At 59.0% G+C, this 6,025-nt stretch overlaps 1 long non-coding RNA gene across 1 annotated transcript; it reads right to left on the reverse strand.

Annotated features, from left to right (window-relative positions):
- Positions 1-798: 798 nt before the first annotated feature.
- Positions 799-3,489, reverse strand: LOC119927025. The gene is made up of 2 exons (XR_005450384.1): positions 3,225-3,489; positions 799-1,032 (listed from the first exon to the last, which is right to left on the reverse strand). It is a non-coding gene; the product is annotated as an uncharacterized LOC119927025 (long non-coding RNA).
- Between the last annotated feature and the right edge of the window lie 2,536 nt (positions 3,490-6,025).

Genomic DNA, 6,025 nt, shown 5'->3' on the forward strand with positions numbered 1-6,025 from the left:
CTCTCCCCTCCCCGACCAAACTCAGCAGTTGGACCGCCCCTTGGCCAAAAGTGCCTTGGCGTCTTGGGCCTATCTGTGTTGGGGTCCAGGAGGGCAAGTGGGGAAGCGAGTAGCATATTCAACCCCAAGTGGAGTCCCTGGGGGCTCTGGTTAGGGGTCGAAATCACTCTTCCGCCTCCAGTTTCCTGCCTGGAAAAGTGGGGATGAGAGCCTCCCAGCAGAAGGACTCAAAAGGCCCCGAACAAGCACTCTATAGGGTAGCCCTCTCCGCCTCTCCCACTCCGATCTCCGCAACTGGCTTCAGGTTTTCCGACCTGCTCCATCTTCTCCTCCCCCTCTGCCTCCTCATTCCCTGAGCTTCATGGTGGTCCATTGCCCCAGGTCAGACAGGCCACCAGCCGACCTCCCCTGGACTGCTGCCGTTCAAGCCCCGCTGCAGGGAAAGAGTGGACAGGAGCGGACGGCCCTGGGCTGGAAGGTGGGACGACCCCTGGACTCGCCGGCCACCACTCTCCGGTTGGATGAGCGCGGGCGTCCGCTCTCTGGTGTCACCCGGGATTTTGGCCATCACTGAACCGGACGCCTCCCTTAGTGGGGGAGAGGGAGCCTAAGGGGTGTATGTGGTGGGGGGGTGGGGTGGGGGCAGCTTTTTAACCCCAGATTGCGTTCTCCAGCTTCTCACCCCCAAAACTCAAAGAGAGCAGGAGGCCCAAGCCCCTCCCACCCCGCAGATCCGTCTGGAGGCCAGCGCCGCAGAGCTTGTAACAGCCGGTGTCGGGCAAATAAAGGCCTGCATGCTTGGCGTTTTTTTCTTTATTGCCTGGTGCTTTGTCCTCCACACGCTCGGACCGGCCGGGGGCTGGACTCCACTCCAAACTCGCCAGGACCTCCTGGCCGGCAACTTCTTGGTCTTTGGCAGTCGTCCCCTTTGCGGGTGGGTGGGTCAGAGACGGACCCGGAGGCTCAAGAGCGTCGCTCCCGATCAGTCGTCTTTATTGAGCGCTTACTGCGTGCGGAGCACTGTTCTAGGCGCTTGGGAGAGTACAACATGACAGAGTTGGTAGACGCGTTCCCCTGCCCACAACGAGCGTAGAGTTCCCCTGCTGCTGCCCCTGGCCTTCAGCCCTGCTGTGACAGGGCGTCCCAGAGGTTGGCGGGGAGGGCCCACCGTGACGGGCGAGCGGTTGCCCTAGAGAAGAGCGGGTAGGCTGGAGTGGGGCGGAAGCGCCGCCCTGACCCCCAAGTTATCCTTCCCCCTCACCAAAAGGGAGGCCTCAAGTGCCCCCTGCCCTCGGTACCCAGCTGGGCACCAGCGGACCCGGCGTGGCCCAAATTTGGGGGCTTCGGCGGGCCCCGGCCCTTGCTTGACCTTTGCCTAGAGTCTGCAGGAGCCGTTCCCCACCCCTTCTCCCAAGTGCCCACCTCCCGGCCCACGGCTAACTAGCTGCCACCCGCCTCCAGCCACTCCCCATTTGTTGAGAACAAGGGGAGAGGCCGCCTACCCTAGGGGATGGCCCTCAAACTGTAATAATTGTGGTGTTCGTTAATAATGGCATTTGCTAAGCACTTACTACGTGCCAGGCACTGTACTAAGCCCTGGGGTGTACCCGGTAATCGGACTGGACTTCTAGACCGTGAGCCCGTTGTTGGGTAGGGGCCGTCTCTATGTGTTGCCAGCTTGTACTTGCCAAGAGCTTAGTACAGCTCTCTGCACACAGTAAGCGCTCAATAAATACGATTGAATGAATGAAAAGTTAAGCCCTTACATGTCTGGCACTACGCTAAGCACCGGGGAAGATGTGGCACATGTAGACTTTTAGACTGTGAGCCCACTGTTGGGTAGGGACTGTCTCTATATGTTGCCAATTTGTACTTCCCAAGCGCTTAGTACAGTGCTCTGCACATAGCGCTCAATAAATACGATTGATGATGATGATAGATCGGTACATGTAGATCCCTGCCCCGCATGGGGCACAGAGTCTAAACGGTCAGGAGAACCGTTACTGAATCCCCATTTAACAGATGAGAAAACTGCTCCCAGTAAACCGAAGGTAGGGGAGACGGAAAATGGAAGTAACGGGACCCTAAATCTGTACGGGGCGAAGCAGTGTGGGTGTCCTTGCAGGCGGGTAAGTACACATGTGTGTTTCCGGCCATGGCTGCCTCTCACCCCATCGGTTAGCATGTATTAAACATGCGTGCACCCACACATGCAGCTGTACAACCGTAGTTGTGGGTGTGTGTCTGTGTGTCTAATTGGGTGGCTCCTCATTTCTAGGTCTTTGCTGTGCGTGAGTCCACGCCTCTGCCGTGGATGAGGAGCGGAGGTGGATGCGAGGCTGAGTCTACATCCTTTTGAATGCCCAGGGGAGCCGTCTATGCCTGCCTCGGTTTCTGTACTGGTGTGGGCGAAAATTAATTTGTGGATGTTTGTGCCTCCTTCCTGGTGTGCGTATAAGTATTGGAGGGGCTGAGTTTCTCAAGGGCCGTCGCCGTCTCTAGCCGGGCGGTTAGTGGGGTGACGGTGTGTGTGAGTGAGTAGGTGTTGAGTTTTCGGGCCTACAGGTCTTTTAGTGTGGCAGCCTAGAGTAAGGTTGTCAAGCGCTTAGTACAGTGCTTTGCACGCAGTAAGTGCTCAATAAATGCGATCGATTGATTGGGGGAGGGAAAGTGCGGGCCTTCTGCCTGCTTTTAAGCTAAGGTCGACGGTCTCCGAGCCGAACCTTTGTCCGAGGCTTCTAAGCCCTTCGCCGGTTTTGGGGACTTGGGGGGATGAGACGGCACCCCCCGTGCCTCCTCCTCCAGTCTGTCTCCCTGACCTTCCCCATCCCCAATCCGGCCTTCCGCTCTTCTCCCGCCAGTCCCAAGCCTCCCACCGTCCGTCCAGAATTCCCAACTCCGGCGGCCACCCACGCGGCTGCGGCCGGGGGAATTCCCAGCCCCTACGCGGGGCTTTTCCCCGGTCGGGGGCGGGAGCTCGGTTCCCGGGAGGGGATCCCCGGGAAACCGGGACCGGAACCGCGGCCCGTTAGGCGGGAACTGGGCCGGGCCTAGGGAAAACCGTATCCCCGAGTGGAGGGAACCGGCGCACGGTTTTCCGGGTCATTCTGGGGAGGTGTGTATGAGTCGGGGGGTCCGTGTGTGCGTGCAGGGATGTCGAGGGATGCGGGGGGGATCCTCCTCCCTGTTTCCCGGGAAGGGGCGTCGACGGGGCAACAACTCACTCGCTGCGGCCGGTGGGTCGGTGCCCGTCCCGCCTGGCCCTCCGGTCGCGCCGGGAGCCCAGCCACAGATGTCCAGTCACAATTCTCGGTTGGCCGCAAACTCGCACAAGAATTGCGTTTGGACAATCAGCGGCGGGGCCCCGCAGGCTCGGGCCCCCGGCCCCCGGCCTGGCCCAACCCGGACGACGGGGACCAGCCCCGGTGGCCCCGGTGGCCCCGGTGGCCCCGGGCGCGGTTGGGCTCGTCGTCGGCCTCCGTGGCGGGGTGGCGGCGGCGTCCCGGTCCCCCGGCGTCCCGGTGGCGACGGCGGCGGCGGCGACGAGGCTCAGGGCGAGCGCGGGCGGCGGGGTGTGGGGCGGCGGGGGCTCGGGAGGGCTTTTAGGGGCCCCCTCCAACAATACGGGGCCGGCGGCCGGGGCGGCCGAAGAATGGGGATGGGCTGCAATTGGTACTGGATTTGAATAACGCCACGGGGAGATCAATGGCCATTGTGTCGGCGGGTAATGAATCTCCGCTGTCTCCACGGCCGAGCCTCGCAGCAGCTGCAACCTGCAGCCAGACGACTCTTAAAGACACAGCGCGGACACCCCCTCCTCCCCTCCATCCCCTCCCTCCATCCCTCCTCCATCCCCTCCATCCCTCCATCCCCTCCATCCCCTCCATCCCCTCCTTCCCTCCATCCCCTCCATCCCTTCATCCCCCTCCTTCCCTCCATCCCCTCCATCCCCTCCTTCCCTCCATCCCCTCCTTCCCTCCATCCCCCATCCCTTCATCCCCCTTCATCCCTTCCTTCCATCCCTCCTTCCCTCCAATCGTTCATTCAGTCAGCCAGCCGTATTTATTGAGCTCTTACTGTGTGCGGAACACTGTACTAAGCGCTATGGAAGTACAATCCTCCATCCCTCCATCCCCTCCATCCCCTCCTTCCCTCCATCCCCCATCCCTTCATCCCTTCCTTCCATCCCTCCTTCCCTCCAATCGTTCATTCAGCCAGTCAGTCAGCCGTATTTATTGAGCTCTTACTGTGTGCGGAACACTGTACTAAGCGCTTTGGAAGTACAATCCTCCATCCCTCCTTCCCTCCATCCCCTCCATCCCCTCCTTCCCTCCATCCCCCATCCCTTCATCCCCCCTCCATCCCTTCCTTCCATCCCTCCTTCCCTCCAATCGTTCATTCAGTCAGTCAGCCGTATTTATTGAGCTCTTACTGTGTGCAGAACACTTTACTAAGCGCTTTGGAAGTACAATCCTCCATCCCTCCTTCCCTCCATCCCTTCCATCATTCAATCGTATTTATTGAGCGCTTACTGTGCGCAGAGCACTGTACTAAGCGCTTTGGAAGTACAATCCTCCATCCCTCCTTCCCTCCCATCCTTCCATCCCTCCATCCCTTCATCCTTCCCCAGACCCGGGACCCCTCAGTCCACACTCCGGCGTCCCCAGACCCCGCAGGTCAACCCCGGGGCGCCCCCGGACGACCCCATCCAATCCCCCTCCCGGCCCCTAGTCCTCCGACCCCATCGCTTGCCCCTTCTCCAGACCCCCAGGACCCCCAGGACCCCCAAGCCCTGCCCCTCACCCCCCACTGTCCCCCCAAGACCCACCCCCTGGCCTTGTTCCTCAACCTGTCTACATGTTTTGTTTTGTTGTCTGTCTCCCCCTTCTTGACTGGGAACCCGCTGTGGGGTAGGGACCGTCTCTATCTGTTGCCGACTTGGACTTTCCAAGCGCTTAGTACAGTGCTCTGCACACAGTAAGCGCTCAATAAATACAAATGACTGAACCCCCCCTCCCCATCCCTCCCATCGCGGACCCCTGCCCCCTGGAACTCCGTACTTCCCAAGCGCTTAGTCCAGTGCTCTGCACACAGTAAGCGCTCAATAAATACGATTGATTGATTGATTGTTCCCCCGCACCTCTAATAATCAAAAGAGAAGCGGCGCGGCTCAGCGGAAAGAGCCCGGCCTTGGGAGTCAGAGGTCTCGGGTTCTAATCCCGACTCCGCCACTCGTCAGCTGTGTGACTTTGGGCGAGTCACGTCACTTCTCCGGGGCCTCAGTTCCCTCATCTGTCAAACGGGGATGAGGATTGTGAGCCCCACGGGGGACAACCCGATTACCCTGTATCCCCCTCCAATCAATCAATCAATCAATCGTATTTATTGAGCGCTTACTGTGTGCAGAACAGTGCTTGGCACATAGTAAGCGCTCAACAAATACCATCGTCATTATTATAATGATACTCGTTAACTTACTATGTGCCAAGCGCTGTTGTAAACGCCGGGAGTAGATACAAGGGTCATCAGGTCGGACACAGGGCTGGTCAGGGGATGCGGGGGGAAGGGGGCAGGAGAAAGAGAAAGGGAGAAGAGGGAACCCATGGAAGAAAATCTGGACCAGGGGACCGCTCAGGAAGAAAGATCTGGGAAGTCTGGGAATGAGGAGACTTGGGAAGGTCCTTAATAATAATGATGCTGATGATAATAATAATAATAATGGCATTTATTAAGCGCTTACTATGCGCAAAGCACTGTTCTAAGCGCTGGGGAGGTTACAAGGTGATCAGGTTGTTCCACGGGGGGCTCACAGTCTTCCTCCCCATTTTACAGATGAGGGAACTGAGGCCCAGAGAAGTCAAGTGACTTGCCCAAAGTCACACAGCTGACAAGTGTGACAAGAGAAGCAGCGTGGCTCAGTGGAAAGAGCCCGGGCTTTGGAGTCAGAGGTCACGGGTTCAAATCCCGGCTCCGCCACTTGTCAGCTGTGTGACTTCGGGGAAGTCACTTCTCTGGGCCTCGGTTA

The sequence above is a fragment of the Tachyglossus aculeatus genome, chromosome 4, assembly GCF_015852505.1.
Source record: "Tachyglossus aculeatus isolate mTacAcu1 chromosome 4, mTacAcu1.pri, whole genome shotgun sequence".
In the NCBI taxonomy this organism is placed as follows: domain Eukaryota; kingdom Metazoa; phylum Chordata; class Mammalia; order Monotremata; family Tachyglossidae; genus Tachyglossus; species Tachyglossus aculeatus.